Source organism: Panthera onca, chromosome B4 (genome assembly GCF_046562875.1).
Source record: "Panthera onca isolate mPanOnc1 chromosome B4, mPanOnc1 haplotype 2, whole genome shotgun sequence".
Classification (NCBI taxonomy): domain Eukaryota; kingdom Metazoa; phylum Chordata; class Mammalia; order Carnivora; family Felidae; genus Panthera; species Panthera onca.
In genome coordinates this window covers 127,977,837-127,995,574 of record NC_138345.1, presented here as the reverse complement: position 1 = coordinate 127,995,574, position 17,738 = coordinate 127,977,837, and the positions used below count along the sequence as shown (strand labels likewise).

General features: G+C 46.7%; 1 protein-coding gene across 3 annotated transcripts in view; it reads left to right on the top strand.

Moving 5' to 3' along the window:
- LARGE1 (LARGE xylosyl- and glucuronyltransferase 1) overlaps nucleotides 1–17,738 on the top strand; it is a 541,763-nt gene that overhangs the window by 72,898 nt on the left and 451,127 nt on the right. The gene's annotated exons all lie outside the window — the stretch shown is intronic.

Below are 17,738 nucleotides of genomic sequence, written 5' to 3'. Positions count from 1 at the left end.
AGGAGCAATAATTTAGTTTCATTAATCAACGTTAACAGAAAGAGACTAGACCATATTATAACATTCTCAGTATTTTCCCAAAGTGAGCTGGCCTCCAAAAATAATTTTTAAATGAATATATGTAAAAGTAGTTCTTAAGAACTGGGAGTAAAACTGCAAAAGAGTTCTTTATTTTTAGGGCCATTTTTGGTTTTCTAAACTAGGTCCTTTTTTAGTGTATTAATTTCCTAGATTTTTAAGTGGGGCTTTCCATTTTGAGAGGCACCTATTTAGTGCCAGGCTAGCTGTTTTGCATAGGATGTTATTAAATCAAATACTTTTACATTAAGCATGAGGTAGACTAGAATCCCAAACCTAGTCACAATGGGCGTGTGTTTTTCACATTATACAAATTTTTCTCTATTGATTTGTGTTGTCTCTTACCTTTTGCCATTCAGAGGCATTTTAGAGGCATGTTCTCTAACTGACCTGTGGATGGTTGAATAATGATTTCATAATCCACAATTGACTGGAATAAGCAGAGTTTTATGTCCTAAACAGCAGGAAGTGCATGGGCTTTGTTTTGAGGTTAGGTGGATGTGGGTTTGAGACCTGGAGCCCTCACTCCTGGGTCTGGGTGACCTCATCTGAAAAAAGGAAGGATCACGGTTCTCTGTGGTAGGTTGGTTGTGAGGAGTGAAGGGGGTGATACGTGTCAAAGCACCTCACACCTGGTAGGTTGTCAGTAATTACCTTTCTTATTTTTCTTTTTTTATTCATGTAGATGAGGTATTTTCAGGCAGTGAGTCTAGCTCTAGGGAAATTAGGAATTTTATTAAAGAACCAATTGATCCCAGTAGCATCCATCTTTTAATTCTTTAGACTACTAAAACTTGTGCTCAGCAGATGTTCTATTTTTTGAGATCTGGGCAAGTTTTAGGTAGAAAGATGAGGAGGTTCTCTGTTCAGACATATGAAAATATATTGGTCCATTCATTTATTCATTCATTCAAATTATAATTGGGACCTTCTCTGCCAGGTGTTGAGGAAACATCTTTCTTTTCACCTGTCCTAAGTCATTTCTTGAGTTCCTAGTAGGTCTGTGGACTTGGGGTTATTTCTGGAGCTGATACTTAGATAAAAGTAGAGTTTTCCACCAAAATTACGTGTTTGCTTGCTCTCTTGGGTTAGATTTTATTGTCATGGGAATAGTCTGTTTCTTTCATTTTCCCCCTCTCTTGATGCAAATAAAAATGTGGAAACTCTTAGGGGGAAAATGGAGGGTATAAATTCTGCAGACAAAATCCAAGAGATCCAGGAGCTCTGGGGAGAGTCACCAGGAGGTGGAGGGAGGTTTGTGGCACAAAACTTTCAGCACTGGAGCTGTCCACCAGCCGGGTGGGTTGTTTCCTCATGCAGGTGGAGATCTACTGGCCAAGGTGCTTCATCAGAGGCCAAAGGACAATTTTTAAAACAACATTTTTTGGGGCACCTGAGTGGCTCAGTTGGTTGAGTGTCTGACTTCGGCTCAGGTCATGATCTCACAGTTTGTGAGCTCAAGACCCACATCGGGCTCACTGCTGTCAGCACAACCCGCTTTGGATTCTCTGTCCCTGTCTCTCTCTCTCTGCCCACTCATGCATGTGAACATTTTTGCTCGCTCTCTCTCTCTCTCAAAAAAAAAAAAAAAAACATTAAAAATTTTTTTGAGATATAGTGGTTTTATGAGTTACTAAAGATTGAATAGAGGAAATTCCAGCATCCATAGCCCCAGCTTAGAATGTCAAGAGAATCTTGACGTTCAGACCGTGTGATAAGAGACAGCAGTGGGGAGTGGTCTAGAGCAGCCATTAGCAAACTACAACCCACCGCCTGAGCCCATGAGATAAGAGTGGCTTTTATTACATTTTTCAGTGGTCAAAAAAATGAAAAAAAAATACTGTTTCATTGCATGTGAAAATTATATGAAATTTAAATGTCAGCATCCACAGGGAAGGTTTTGTTGGTACACAACCACACCTGTTCATTCATTGTTGTCTGTGGCTGCTTCCCACTACAAGGGCAGAGTGGCGTAGTGGCACCAGAAACCATATGGCCCCGAAGCCCAACATATTACTGTCTGACCTTTTACATAAACAGCATGCTGATCTATGCTCTAGGGCAGAGCTTTCTGATGCTTCTCACCCTGAAGCATCGTGGAAAATGATGATGTTTGCTCAGTGGACGGTGCCCTGCTGGCCCAGGACTGGGGGAGCAGTGCCTCACCACACCTGAAATCCTCGTTCGGAGACTGGCCAGGGGCTTCAGCCCCACCTGCGGCTGTTTGATATGGACACTCGCCTGGGCTTGCTCCTCTGCAGCTCCTTGAACGTGCCTCAAGACTCAGATGTTCCCATAAAGATGTTCTCACAAAGCTCTTTATGGTTTACAAATGCTTTTCACTCTTCCTGCTGTATTTTGGTCTTTGTTCTCAGGCACTAGGTCTGCCTTTCATAATCCGTTTGAATTAGCCCTTCTTGAAGGTGTTAAGGGCAGGTACGAAAGCGTTAAGAATTTCGTAATGTTGTTGGGGAAACAGTATATATGTGGAAGGATTTATATATGTGGAAAGGAGGGTGTTACAAAGACTCTGCCTTTGACATGACTGTCATGGGCTCTGCCACATTCCCAACACCTGTGGATAGCAGTGGTCTCCCCTTTGTTGATGGGGACTGTTGTGGGCATATGTGTTCATTGCCTTAAGGGTGGGCAGCCGACACGGCCATTGCAGAGTCTGGGCAGCATTTTTTGTAGTGGGCTAGCATAGGAACCCGAAACCTGATGCGATAATGGTGACTAGTTATGTGTATCTTTTAGAGAATCTTAACTAGAAATACAGAGAGGAGCAGTCACTTGGCCTCAAGAAAAGAAGTAGAGAAATTCATTCCTGTGACAAATAGTTACAGTGTTTCTTCTATGGATGAGGCACTCTTCTAGGGGCATGAAGAAGCAAAGTCCCTTCTTTCTTGGATGTTACATTCCAGGGTGAGGCAATATAGAAAAATGCTTTTTATTGTTTTGAAAGACAAGTGCTATAAAGGAAATAATCCAGATCGATGGGCTAGAGAGTGGACAGTAGAAGGGAAGGTTTAGGTGTCAGGGAAGGCCTCTTGGGGAGGAGACAGCTGAAGGCTGTGATAAAGCAGCTGTGCAAAGATAGGACAGTAGAGCATTTGAGGCAGAGGGATCGGCAAGTGCAAAGGCCCTGAGGTGCAAGTGAACTTGGCTTGTTCAAAGGACAGAGAAAAGCTGTTGTGTCTGAGATGTAGCAGTGGGATATGAGATTGGAGGAAACGAGGCCAGATCTTAGAGACACATGGAGCCATGGAATCCGCTCGTGGCAGAGCCCATGCTCCCCCAGCTGAGGTCACTTGTGCTGCCTGGGTTCTAGTGGCCAGTTCTATATTGCTTGGTTATACTACGGCTGCTATTCTGGGGTTCATGGGAGGGGCTGTCTCCCTTTTTGTCCTTAAAGTGTTCATGGTAAATTGTCATTATCTGAGCTGGCCTCATTAAGTCTGTGTTTTTCGCAATCAGATCTGAATCACAGCTAGTACTCATAATATGCCAGGACTGTCTTCACACTTTACATGGATTAACTCATTTTTCCCCAGCCAGGTATGTAACCATGATCATCCCCATTTTACAGACTGAGAACCTGAGTCCTGGACAGGTTAGGTTACTGGTCTCCAGTCACCAGCTAGGAAGTGGGAGGGCTGAGGTGTGAACCCAGGTGGCTCAATTCTGAAGCTAATGCTGCCACTTGAAAGAGGGATGCAACTCAGGCCCTGGCTGTGGAGCCAGGCATGGACGGGACTAGCTGGGAATAGAGAGAGTGTGGGATTGTGGGTGGGTGTAAACGGGCAAGATGAAGCCCAGCCAGGTGCAGGAATAGCCTAGGTGGCACGGGTTCGTGATGTGCACGAAGCAGCGAATGAATGGAAAGATAAGATGAGGCGTGTGCTTGGTCCTCTTGACCAAGGGAACCCTCCCATTCTCCCAGCAGGACTGTGAATGGGAAGACTAACACTTAGTTGGTGCCACTGCATGCCAGACATGTGTTATTGTATTTAACCCTCCCCAAAACCCTGCAAGGAGGTGGCCTAGATCCTGTTTTGCTGCTGAAGCACTGTGCTCAGAGAGCTGGAGAGCTCTGCCATCAGCCCCTAGCAGGAAGAGCACAGATCCAGGATTTGAACTTTTGAACTGACTCCACTGTCTTTCCACTTCATCACACCTGCTCTGTCCAGCCTGCAGGAAGCAAGCTGAACAAGAAGAGCAAGCTGCACTCCACATAGGTTGGTTGTCAACCTTTTCTGGCTGTGGATCCCTTTGGAGAGGCTGTTACAATGTGGCCTCTTCCCCAAAGGGTCTCGTTTGTGCATATTTGCATGTGCACAGTTTTGCATGCACATGGAAGGGCTTTACTGCATCTCTTGAATGGGTCTGGAACCCCGTTCCTACTCTCTCAAAGTCAGGCTGGACCCTGACATACCAACGCAGTGGGGAAGAAGAGGAACAGAGTGACTCCTGACCGCTCTTCTTATATGGATCCAATAAGCTGTGACCTCTTTTACCTAAATAGCATACCTTTAAGTGCCTAGTCATGTGTCGGGTCTGGGACCAAGAGCTTACGGCTTCATTTCATCTCAATGTCCCTGTGATCCTCTGTTAGAGGTATTGTAATTTCCTCCATTTTAAGGATGGTAGAACCAAGCCTGGAGTTTGGGGGATTGATCCTTGCCAGCTGAGCTTCAGAGCCTGGATTCTAACTTAGCTCTTAGTTACACTGAATCTCAAAGTAGTCAGGCTGCAGTTAGTGCCAGAATGTTCTTAGCATGAATAAACAAGTGCTTGTAGATATTGCCAGGACCTCAAATGTCATTTCTCACCTGTGCCTCTGTTAGGCAGCTCAGATCCACGAGCCTGGGGAATGCTATTGAATTTCTGGTTCCGTCTTGAATGCCATCGATGCATTAATTAACGTGGCTACAAAAGCACCTGACACTCCTGGAGGGCTGTGGGGATGTGGAGTCCTTGCCGTTTCTGTCGCACGCAGCAGTGCAGTTAATCCCCCCGCTGAGACAGCGCCAGGCCAGCCAGGGGGTTGACAGTCACAAGGGGTTTGCACAGACTTGCCTGCCATTACGGACCCCAAAGTGCAGGATTGTAAACGGAAAAACACTTAAAGATGCCACATGTTGTGTAAACGCCTCTCTCGCGGTAAAATATTATACCAACATAAACCCCTCATAAACGTGTAATAATAATTTACGTGTAAGCACCAGCCATAAAGTGAAATTCAGCTCGATCCAGTTTTGCAAGAATTTTCCCTGGCGGAGAGTGTTAGCCATTGTGCGAATTCTCATCTGGGTGAAGAAAAACAAAATCCATTTCCCTGAGCGTAGTTATTCTTTGAAATAGCTCTGGCCTCAAACTTTAGAGGGAAAATTATCCTGGTAGGAAAATGCTAACTGTATCATTTCTAAGGCTGTAGCTTTGCTGCCGAGGCATATTAATGTGATAGAAACTTTACTCAGGGCTTATAACTTGCCACTGCTTGATTTTTTTTTTTTTTTCATTTAAAGAAGAGTAAAATGAGTGAGCAATGTTCTTTTTTTCCCCAGCACTTTTCCTTTGAATATTCACTTTATGGCTTAGCTTTTTAAAAACAAAACTTTAATTGTTTGGCTTCAGTGTTTGTAAACTACAGATGGGAATAAGAAAAAAAATTGCTCATATTTCTAGTGCTCCCTGGTTATTTCTTAAGGTAGATATTTTATATTTATCGGATTATGGTTATCATTGACCTCTCCTTCAGTCGTAAGCTCCATGAGAGAAGAAAGAGGCTTTTAGATCTCAGCATATAGTAGATACTCAATAAATGTTTTGCAGTAAATGTCAGCTCCTTAGGAGGGAGTAGAAGGAATTAGGTTTTATTTTCTTGAATCCCTCTTAGCGGTTAAGTCTGAGAAGTCCAATGTTCTCATGGTACAATGACGGTAATTAACACACTAAGACTGACCTGGGTTAGTTAGGGCTGTTGTTACAAAGCACCACAGAATGAGGGGCTTAAACAACAGAAATGCATTTCCTTACAGTCCTGGAGGCTGGAATTAGGGGGTTGTTTCTCCTGAGGCCTCTTTCCTTGGCTTGCAGATGACCGTCTTCTCCCTGTGGCCTCACATGGTCTTTCCTCTGTGCGTGTCTGTCCTAATGGCCTCTTCTTATAAGGACACCAGTCAGATTAGACCATCCTAGAGATGTCATTTAACTTTAATTACTTCTTTAAAGACCCCAGCTTCCAAATACAGTCGCAATCTAAGGTCCTGGGAGTAAGACTTCAAAACATGAATTGGCAGAGATTAAGGTGGGGGGGGGGGCGCAGGGGTGGAGGGCCAGGTGAAGGAGGAGACACGGTTCTACCTGGAACAGGGAAGTTACTGACCTGATTATAGGGCTTTGTAATTGGTGAAGCACCATTCACCTGTTTTGGTATTACTGAGGAGTTTCAAATCTAATTGAAGATACAGTATAATTAATAGCATGAAAGTCAATTCACAGGCTGGTATATTCTAAGATCTTGGCGAACATGGTGCTTTTGGGTTCTAGAGAGGACCTCATTCTACCCCTTTCCTGCACACGTTCTCCTGTGGAAGGTACACGTGCGTCCTGGGGCTTAAGGAATTGCTGTGGCCTGCCTTTACCTACCTGAGGACAGGGTCACACTTCAGACGCTCCACAGTACCTGCAAAGTCCTGTCTGGCCTAGTTCATTAACAGTGGCCTAATAACAGCACTTATTGAGCGCTTACTGTTTGCTGGGCACAGTTCTATTTGGGCTCCTATCTAGAGTTTTGGTAAGCTCCTCCAGGATAGCATAGCATGTGCTGGAGTTTGTATTTTTTAAAAAAAGTTTTTTAACGTTTATTCATTTTTGAGAGAGAGACAAGAGCACAAGTGGGGAGGGGCACACACACACACACACACACACACACACACACACACACACACAGAATCCAAAGCAGGCTCCAAGCTCTGAGCTGTCAGCACAGAGCCTGATGCGGGGCTCGGATCCACGAACCGTGAGATCATGACCTGAACTGAAGTCGTTCACTTAACTGACTGAGCCACCCAGGTGCCCCTGGAGTTTGTATTTGAAACCCAGGGGGCAGCTCACCTACCCTATGCCCTCGGGGTGGAGCCAGCCTGTTCCCAGCCCTCTGGGGTTGCCTCAGCTCAAAAGCCCTTCCTGACTTCCTGTCTGCAGAGTTCTAAACTGGGCCCAAGCCACAGCTCCTGGGAAGCTTGGAAGCTCTGGCTCTGCGTCCTGGGTCCCTTGGTCATCGACTTCCCTTTTGGTTAAGACATGAATTTGTCTTGGTCCCTCTGTGTTTTTGGTCATCAGACACCCATCCCCCTCTCAGGGCTGTTCCTCATCTATTTTGTCGCTTAGATGGGGGCTCTTGGAGTATATGGGACTTAGGCTTTGTGTCTGCCCTTACATCTGATCCATGCATGAGGGCAGAAGATAGCTGGGGGTCTCCAGGGCCCCAGGGAGGGGCTCCCTGGGAATCTGGTTGTTATGGCAGGTGCTGGGACTCCCTGTGCTCTGACAGGGGAAGTAAGGAGCAGTATTATGGGGCCCTGGAAAAAGGGCCACTGACTAGAGGCTTTCAGGGGAGGCATTTGATTCCAGAACCTTGAAAACTGATTTGGAGTTAGCTAGAAAGAAAGGAGGGAGGGCCTGCCAGTCAGTGGGAGCTGCAGGAACAGGATGGTGAGGGACTTTTGAGATAAGTGGTGGAAGGCACTGTTCAAACCTGTTAGTACGACTGCCCAGGTGCCTGGGATTTGGAAAGGTGAAGTAGGTGTCAGGGGATGATCCCTGGGCCAGGTTGGGAGGGGCTCTGTGTGCTGGTCAGCAGCTTGAATCCCCTCTTCTTTGGGGGCTCAAGTCTGTGTGCAGGTACATGTGTGTGTGTGGTGCACCTGCATGGGCACCTGTGGGGGTGTGTGTGTGTGTCGTGTGGACTCTGTCCTGTAGATCCCAGGTTACCCAGTGGTGCACACGTGCCTGAGTGAAAGGGGTCCATGGACTTGACTGTGAAGGCTGGAGGGCTGGACGTGAAGGCACTAAGGAGAGAGGCAGACATACCATGTACGTTCTCATTCAGTGATCTTTTTTAAAACTGAAAAGTACTTTTCCAGCATCTGCTTCCAGGAAGTCATCGTCAGCCCCAAGAGTGCTCCTGTGAGCCCCCAGGGCCACCCGAGGCCTCGGGGCTGGCATTAGGTCCTAGTGCAACTACTGATGAGCCTCCCACCCACCCTCTCGGCTGCTCTCTCCCACTGTCGGCATCTTTTCATCTCTCCAGACTTGTCTCCTTGTTCTCAGGTGTGTTACTGGAGGAGTAGGAAAGGAGGGGCAGAGGAACAGTACTCATATGCACCCCGTGCAAGATAAAGTACTGCGTTTTATGTAACGCTTCTCTCAATGAGTTTTTTGGTCACTCCTTTGTTCTGTGTAACTCCAGAATCTCTGCTAATCTGGAAATAGTATCACCACGACCATCCCCTTCATTACCACCACCGCCTGTCCCGTTACCATCATCACCACCAGCATCATATCATCCTCTCCGGCCTCTAGAATACAGGTGTACCCCAGTCCTTGTTCTTTATGCTTGACATAAATGAACTCACTTAATTTTTATAACAACCCTGGGAGTTAGTCACTTCGCCTTACTTCGCCTTTGAGGTGTTGCAGCCTTACTTCGCCTTTGAGGCGTGGGGATGTTAAATCAGTTGTCGGAGACCACACAGCCGCTGAGCGGCCGAGGTGGAACCCCACCCCAGGCTGTCTGGCGCAGTGTGAGCCGTTGCTGCCTCTCACGGAGCAAACGTGTCCCTGGTGGTGTCTCCACCCGTGCTCCAGGGAGGGGGTGTCCTGGATGGCAGCCGGCTCCCTCTGCCTTGGCATCTGCACACTGTTGCTTTCCTGTGCTCTTGAGAGCTCCCCGAAGTTTTATGTTCGAATCGAGAGTGGTCAGCACTTGCTCATGGAAAGTGATTAAGCTGCACAACTTGTGTCTGTCAACCTCAGAGGTGGACTGTCCGTTGAAGACCGAGTGGCCGTGGGTCTCAGGCCTTGGGGGTGGCAGCACGCACCATCGCTTTAATAAATGAGCTGAAAGCATCCTTGGCCTCCAGCCTGAAGGGCCTTGTTGACGGATGGGCAGATGGTACGTTACATCTGTCGCTGGGGTGGCGCTCCTTACCTCCCCCAGGCGCTTTCGCTCTCCTCCCTTTCTGGGACCATCACCTGTAGTCTCTCAAGCGGGGAGCCGGCCTGCCTCCTGCCTCCATCCTCAGGGAGGGGTGGTTTCCTCCCAGCCTGTCTGGAAGCTCTGTGGCTCAGAAGGAGTTAAGTCCAGCCAGGCTGCCTCCTGGGAACCTGTCCCCCTGGATCACTGTTGGTTTTAATCTTCATTATCTTGAATGACAATGCTGTCAGCACCCAGGAGGGGTCCTTGAACAGCCAGATGGTGGCTGGATTTTTCTGCCAGTCATCAGTTTTCCTCTGATTGCAGCACAGGTGCAGGGAGGAGCTGGTTTTTACTCCCTCAGGTTTCCACTGCTCCAGTCCATCCCCCCAGGGACCCTTAAAGGGACTATTAAGGCTGCGATGGGATTCCAGAGAAGTAAGGCAATGGATTCATCAATAGTTCTTGATGCTGACTGTACACAAATAAAAAAAAAAATTTAATATTTATTGAGTCCCTACTACGTGCCAGGAGCTACACACTGGGGATATAGGAAGGAGCAAAGCCAACCCCATGCTCCAGTGGGTCTTCTAGTGAACAAACAAGCACGGATTATGTCAAGTGCAGGAGGTACTGAGAAGGGAAACTAAAGAGGGTGACTGGGCCATGAGCATGGGGTGGGATGTTGTTTTAGAAAAAGGTTTTTAAGCCTCCCGGAGAAGGTAGCAAGTAATCATGGTCCTGAGTGAGGCGGGGAGGCAAGCCACCTAGATAAGCAGGGAAGAGCATTTCAGAGAGAGGGAGCAGCAAGAATAAGGGCCCTGAGTGCAGAATGTGATTGATTTTTTTTTAATGTTTATTTCATTTTTGAGAGAGAGAGAGAGAAAAAGCATGAGCAGGGGAGGGGCAGAGAAAGAGGGAGACACAGAATCCGAAACAGGCTCCAGGCTCAAGCTGTTAGCACAGAGCGCTACGTCGGGCTCGACCTCACAAACTGTGAGACCATGACCTGAGCTGAAGTCGGATGCTCAGCTGACTGAGCCACCCAGGCGCCCTGCATGGAATGTGATTAGAAAGGAGACTCTGGGAGCTGAGGAATGGGTGTGAAGAGGTGCACACCAATTTTTCTTTTCTTTTTCCTTCTTTCCTTTTTTTTTTTTTTCTTTTTAATCCTCACTTTCAGGTATGGCCAAATGAATATTCTCAGCCTTATCAATCAGGCTAGCAATTTCTCTTTCCTTGGGGAGAAGAAGAAAAGTGTTGGCAATAAAGGGGGTAGAGTGGCAGGTGCATTTTCTCTTCCATCTGGATTAAATTTAAAAAGATGCTTTTCAGGTAGAAATGCTAGAGCTGAGTTTAAGAAACAGAAGTCCAGGGGCGCCTGGGGGCTCAGTCGGTTAAGCGGCCGACTTTGGCTCAGGTCATATCTCATGGTCCGTGAGTTCGAGCCCCGCATCGGGCTCTGTGCTGACAGCTCAGAGCCTGGAGCCTGTTTTGGATTCTGTGTCTCCCTCTCTCTGACCCTCCCCCGTTCATGCTCTGTCTCTCTCTGTCTCAAAAATAAATAAACGTTAAAAAAAAAAAAAAGAAACAGAAGTCCAAAGATGGGGGTGGGGGGCTATTTGGAACTGATGTTGGTCTGTTCTTTCTTTTGTCTTTCCATATCGCTCTTACAGAATTTTGATACTTTATTACATTATATATATATAACATATATAACAAATGTAACTTATACCTCTATATTATTTACGTTTTCTCATTCATTCATTTATTCCTTCAGTTTTCCTTTACCAAGGATGCCACTTGTCAGCTACTACTTTAGGGACTGGGAATTTATTTGATTTTTTTTTTTATTTTTACAATTTTAATGTTTATTTATTTTTGGGAGAGAGGGAAACAGAGCACAAGCAGGGAAAAGCAGAGAGAGAGGGAGACACAGAATCCGAAGCAGGCTCCAGGCTCCGAGCTGTCAGCACTGAGCCCGATGTGGTGCTCAAACTCATGAACTGTGAGATCATGACCTGAGCTGAAGTCAGAAGCCCAACCAACTGAGCCACCCAGGCGCCCCCCATTCCTCTTTTTAGATGGCTCTTTTACCTCTAGAGAGAGTGGTCCCTCACTGAGAAGATATAAAACTCTTTCTTCCTTCCTTTTGCCTCCGCCTTCAACACCAGGCCTCAAAGAAGAGCCCATGGCCAAGGCTTTCACATTCTCAGCTGGGCCATCAGAATCTGGCTTCCGTTCCCAAGCTGCAGTCTGTACTGTCAGTGAGCTGGTTGTTAGGTCTACGCGCCCCTCTTCCATCCTCCCCCTTCCTGAACCAGGTGGCGCATTTCATCCCACAGATCACCTCCCGCTGCTGCAGAGGCCTCCTCCTGGGCACTTCCTGGAAAAGGATTCTCCACACTCAGCTAGCTCCTTGAGGACTCCCATCCAGCTGGCTATGTCGACACCCCTTCTCCCGCCCTTCAAACGCGGGTCACCTCCAGGTTCTGTGGCTTGGCCTCATTCACGAGCTCGCCCCCTGGGTGTGTGGATGTGTTTGCCCACCTGCTCTGTTGTGGCAGCTTTATACTTAGTGTGTGGAACGCCGAATCCTTCACCTTCCCTCCTCCTCACGGCTCCCCCTTTATGCTCCCACTTCTTGTGAAGACAGCACCTTTGTGCCTGTCAACTCATTTCTTCCCATCCACCAAAACCGTAGGAATTCTTGAGCAGTGCTGTCTCCGATACCCACCCCCTTTGTTCCTTTTCTACTTCTCTTCCCTGTCCCAGCCCTGGTCCTCCAGAGAACAGTCCCCGCAGACCAGCACGCAGCTTCCCCAGCACCTGGGGACTCGTGAGAAATGCACATTCTTGGGCCCCGCCCTGGATCTGCAGAATCTGAGTCTCTGGGGGTGGGGCCCAGAAATCTGTGTTTTAACACTGTCCATCCAGGTAATTCTGATTGTTCCTGAAGCCTGAGAACCAACGAGATAGGTAACTGAATAAGCCTCCTTCCCCGTCTCCATGACTCATTTCTCTCTGCTCCCATGAGCTGTGCACCACGATGCTGGCTTCCTCTTCCTCAGGAGCAGCCCTGATCAGACCCCAGTTGTCACACACCTCCCGCGTGGCTCCTGCATAGGCCACGGTGTGACAGCTCTGAGGTCACACTGCCCAGGCGTGAACCCACGCCAGAACTCTTGAATTTCGTATTTCTGGTCTACTGGGCTAACTCAGAAGTGGCTTTTTTTTTTTTTTTTTTTGTAAATTATATCCCTCTGTAGAGATGTGGCTCATTTTATGCAGCAGATGTACCAAAAATTTATGCACGGTGGATTTTTTGAGGGGGGGGGAGAGGAGGGTAATAGAATATTCTTTTCAGGGAAGTTGTTTAAATGCCCTGGGAGAAGCCACGGATTGAAGTAGCTTTTGTTTGCTTGGCTGTGTCTTCTGGGGAATTCCAGGCCACAAACTTTCACCTCTGGCCTCTTCTTTTCAGTTGGAGGAGGCTGGAATGTGCTGATGTCTAAGGCTGTTACTCCAGCATTGGCTATCCTAGGTCTGTGACTCTGAAGGTAAAATATTTGTCTATTTTCTTAAAATTAGGTAAGAAGAGAATTGAAGTAGGCTGAAAAATGTCCCCCACAGATATGAGGTCTTAATCCCTGGAACCTGTAAATGTAACTTCATTTGAAAATCGGGAAAGACCCTTTGCAGGTGTGATTGGTGAACGATCTCGAGATAAGGAGATAATCCTGGATCACTGGGGGTGTGTCCTAAATGCAATCCCATGCATCCTTATAAGACGGAGGCAGAGGGAGATGTCCATGCACAGAAGGGGGGGAAGGCGATGTGACCACGGAGGGAGGGACTGCTGTCAAGAAGCCACAAGTCAGGGAGTGCTAGCAGCCACTGGAAGCTGGGAGAGGCAAGGACTGGATTCCCCCCTGGATCTGCTGCAGGGAGCCCTGCCCCGGGATACCTTGATTTTGGACTTGTGCCTCCAAAGCTCTAAGAGAGCAAGTTTCTGTTGTTTTAAGCCACCAAGTTTGTGACATAAGGAATTTTACCACAATTAAAAAAAAACAATCTTTCTTTCTTTCTTTCTTTCTTTCTTTCTTTCTTTCTTTCTTTCTTTCTGTTTTAAAAGAGAAACGAATGTGCCTGTGTTTGAAACGTATGCTGGATGGCAGATGTGTCTGTCCTTGGCACCAGGATTTCTAGGTGTGGGACAGGCAGATTGGTGTCCTCAGCCCTGCCCCTCCCCAGCCCCGTTCTGATGCTTTCCTGAGCCTCCTGCTCTGCGTTCCTCATTGAGTGGCAGTTTGTGTGTTGCATTCCCGGGCGCTTCCTCCCATCATGCTGCTCTCCCACATGCACACCTGCTGTTTTGTTCTCACTAATTGCAGCTGGGGAGTTTAGTGGCTTCCAGTCTCTGTTGGAGTCAGCATTGATGGGTGGTGGGAACGCCAGGTGGGCTTTGTTTCCCTGTCTTTGTCTCCATCCTGTATTTGGGATCTGATAAATACCCCTATTCTGACATGAAAAGAGTGGCCTCTTGGATGTTCCTTTCTGAGCTTTGTTTTAGAGCGGCTCAGTCATCTGGGACCCCTCCCCCATTTTCTAGAGTAAAGACCCGTGTTCTCTGCAGAGCGGACTTGGGGGATTCCCTCGGGTGCTTAGTCATGAAGTCGCTTATTTATTGATCAACTACTAGAATCACAAATCAGAACATTTTAAGACAAGTTCCTGGAGATGATCTAACACATTTTCCTCATCTTGCGTACGAGAAAGCACAGCCCCCGCGTGTTGCCTCTGGGGTGAGCACTAGTACAATATAACATAAGACCTGGTCCCTATTGCCCACCTGCCCCCATCCCTCTCCTACCTCTCTTTACCAAAGACTGTGCCAAAATGTCTTGGTGGGCAATAGCTGTCATTTATTTAATTTTATAAACAGCTGACATTTACTGAAGCCATACTATGTGTGTGGCACTGCTGTTAGCACATTCCCTATATTATATAGTTCATCCGATTATCATTAAAACCCTATGAGGTAGGTGCTGTTATTAGTAAAGAGTGCCTCGGCTTTGTAATGAGTCAAACCTTTAAATTCTGGAACCATCATTTGCTAGTTAAATTGAAACCTCATACAGAAAATGGGGATAGTAGAGCTCTCAGTAAATATTTATAGGTGAAAGGAACAAGTAGATGAACAGATAAATGGTGGATTCAGAAAAATACATGTGATTGAGAAATATCAGTCAATAAAATGTTAAGAAAATCCAGGACCTTTGTGTGTGTGTGTGTGTGTTTTAGTGTTTATTTATTTATTTTGAAAGAGAAAGAGTTTGAGCAGGAGAGAGGTAGAGAGGGAATCTTCAACAGGCTCCAGCTATCAGTGCAGAGCCTGACACGGAGCTCAGTCTTACAAACCGTGGGATCATGACCTGAGCCGAAATCAAGAGTCAGAAGCTTAACCAACGGAGCCATCCAGGAGCCCCCTGGGTGTTTCACTTGAGCGTGTGACATGAGCCTTTCAGTTCATTCATATTCTCATCTAGAAAATGAGGATAGCAATATTTACCGTATCAGAGTGTTCTGAAGATTGGGTGGGAGAGGAATATAAGCAAAGTACCTAACCCAGGACATAGCACAATGGCATGATCACCCAGTACATGGCAGCAATTTTTGTTAGTTGGTGAGGTACTTGAAGGGCACATGAGGAATGCATTGTCATTGGGCTGTGGGGTGCTCTGGGGTAACTATAAAGTCCTGTTCCAAGGTCTTCCCTTCCAACAGGACAGCCAGTGTGAAGTTCACATGACTCAGTCGGTACAAGGATATCTTGACCCCAAAGGGCAGCAGAAAGAACTCTATCGACCATCAGCCCTGGCCAGAAAATTCCTCACTGTCTAACGGGCAGGCACAATGGACAGAAGGAGCCGCTGGCTGGGTGCAGATGCATCTGTCCACAGTCACACTGTCTATGGGCATGAGTCATTGGCTGTGTCCTCAGACGTGGAGGGCAAGGACAGGGGACAGCATGCCATTGGACCTATCCGATGGGGTGGTTGGAACTGTGGTTTAGGAGGATGGTTGAGCCTAATTCCTTTTCCATTACAGGCCCTGTGTTAACTTGGGCAAGCTCTACTAATTATTTTTTCCACCCTACATTAGTATGTATTGACCTCTGTTCTGTATCAGGCACTGTATTAGGTTCTGGGGAGACAGGAAAAAGACATGGTTTCTGCCCTTGGGCAGGTTTTAGCTCCCCGGAGACATAGCAAGGAGGCAGTAAAATCAGGTGCACTCTGGTACTGTGGATGTATTTATAAATTTTTTTTAAGTTTATTTATTTGTTTTGAGAGAGAGAGAAGGAGAGAGTGTGTGAACTGGGGAGGGACAGAGAAAGAGAGAACCCCAAGCAGGCTCCACGCTGTCAGGGCAGAGGCCAAAGTGGGGCTCGAAATCACAAAACTGAGATCATGACCTGAGCCAAAATCAAGAGTTGGACGTATGACTGAGACACCCAGGCATCCCGGGATATATTTATGCATGTGAGCAAGGGCAAGGTGTGTGTTGTGGTCTGAGTATAAGCTCATGAATTTTTCTTGTTGGAGGGCCTCTTGACAGATGACTCATGATTTTGTTTTCTTTTTTAATATATCATTTATATTTGTCATGATGGATTAGATTATGTTATTTATATGAGCAATTCCCAAATCTCTGTGGTTTAAATAATAAGGATTTATTTCTTACTCATGTAACACACTCATCTGTGGTTGGTATGTGTCTGTGGGGAGGGTCTCTGCTCCGTGTTACTCAATACTCTGGGACTTAAGCAAGTCCCACTCCTTGGAATGTGCTAGATCCCGGTGGCTGGAGGAAGTTGGAACTTGGGGAATCATGTTCTGGCTCTTACAGGCTTTTGCTTACAGTTGGTTGTCCTAAGATAGTCACATGGTCACTGTTCACTTACAGGAGCTGGGGACGATCGGGTCTGCCTGTGATTGGGAGAAGATGAACCAGGTGATTCCTGATAGCCTTAGATTATTCTGACCAACTTCACGTTTGAATTCCTAGGCTAGAGGATATAACAAAACAGTGCATTGAAAGACAAGCTTGAGAAGCTGGCCAGAAACATGAAAAGGAGTGACAGCTTGACATCTAGGAAAAGTACAGCAAAGTCATGTCTGTCTACCAGTGATAAGGTCAGGTAGATCCATTGCGTAGAGCTGATTGCCAGGACGCTTCTTTAGCTCCCAGGGGCACATATAATGTTGTTGCATATAGTAAAACTCCAGAGGAAGTGTCTTTTCACTTAGTTAAAACTAAATGTAACAAAAACAGTAAGCCTTTTGTTACCCAAAAATGTGACTTCAATAGAACTTGGGTAAATTGAGGCACTGCTGTTTATAGTTTTCCATTTCTTCATGGGCAGTTTGTGAGTGCTTGATTGTTCGCGCAGACCTTAGTCTGTCTCTCTTCTTCTTATTTTTTTCTTGTTCCTTATGCTTATGGTTGTTGAGAATTTCCAGTAGAGTACTGACAGTTGAGCTACTTTGATGTAAGTGTATATGAACACATGCATACATATCTTTCTACCAGGAGAAATATGAGCTTCAGCAAGCAGAAGGTCATTGGCTGGGGTAAAAAGGACACAGGACATCATTTTGGAGTAGTCTTTACCTGTTATCTCTGCTCTGTTCTCTTTCTCAGCACGTTCTTCTATATCCTTTGTACAGGTGGCTAGGAAGAAAGATCCTTAAATATCTTTGGCTCACTTTCCTGGAGATCTGCACTAGCTAATCAGTCAAACAAACATTTATCAAGCATGGTTTATATCCCCAATGGCATGGTGGAGAAAGAAAGGGAAATGTCAGTAGGGCCCCCAGACTCTAAGAGCTTACAATTTCGAGATGGGGAGATCAGTCAGGATTTGCCTGTTACGTGCCTCACACTGTTCCAAGCTTATATCACCTAACTTAACCCTACGGTAGGCTTCTGTAGCTGTCAGGTTTTCTATTTGATGATGAAGAGATTGAGACCGGAGAAGACCGCTAACTCTGTTGTGCTTACATAGTGAAGTGGCAGCATTTGGATGTGAAGCCAGGGTTCTCTTTAAGTCTATTCTGCCCTTGCTGTGATACCTGCCAGCCAGCATGGAGCATTCAGAGATCCCTGAAGCAGAGTGGGATCTCAGGAGGGCAGAGGGGTTTGTTCTGTTTACCACCATGTTCCCGGTGACAACCTGGAAGTCTGGTGTAGATACAGTGATGGTTAAGAAAGGCTCCTGCCCTGGGTGCCTGGGGGGCTCAGTCAGGTATGCGTCCGACTCTTGATTTAAGCTCAGGTCGTGATCTCATGGATTGTGAAATGGAGCCCCGTGTTGGGCTCTGCGTTGACAGCATGGAGCCTGCTTGGGATTCTCTTTCTGTCTCTCTGCCTCTCCCCCACTTGTGTTCTCTCT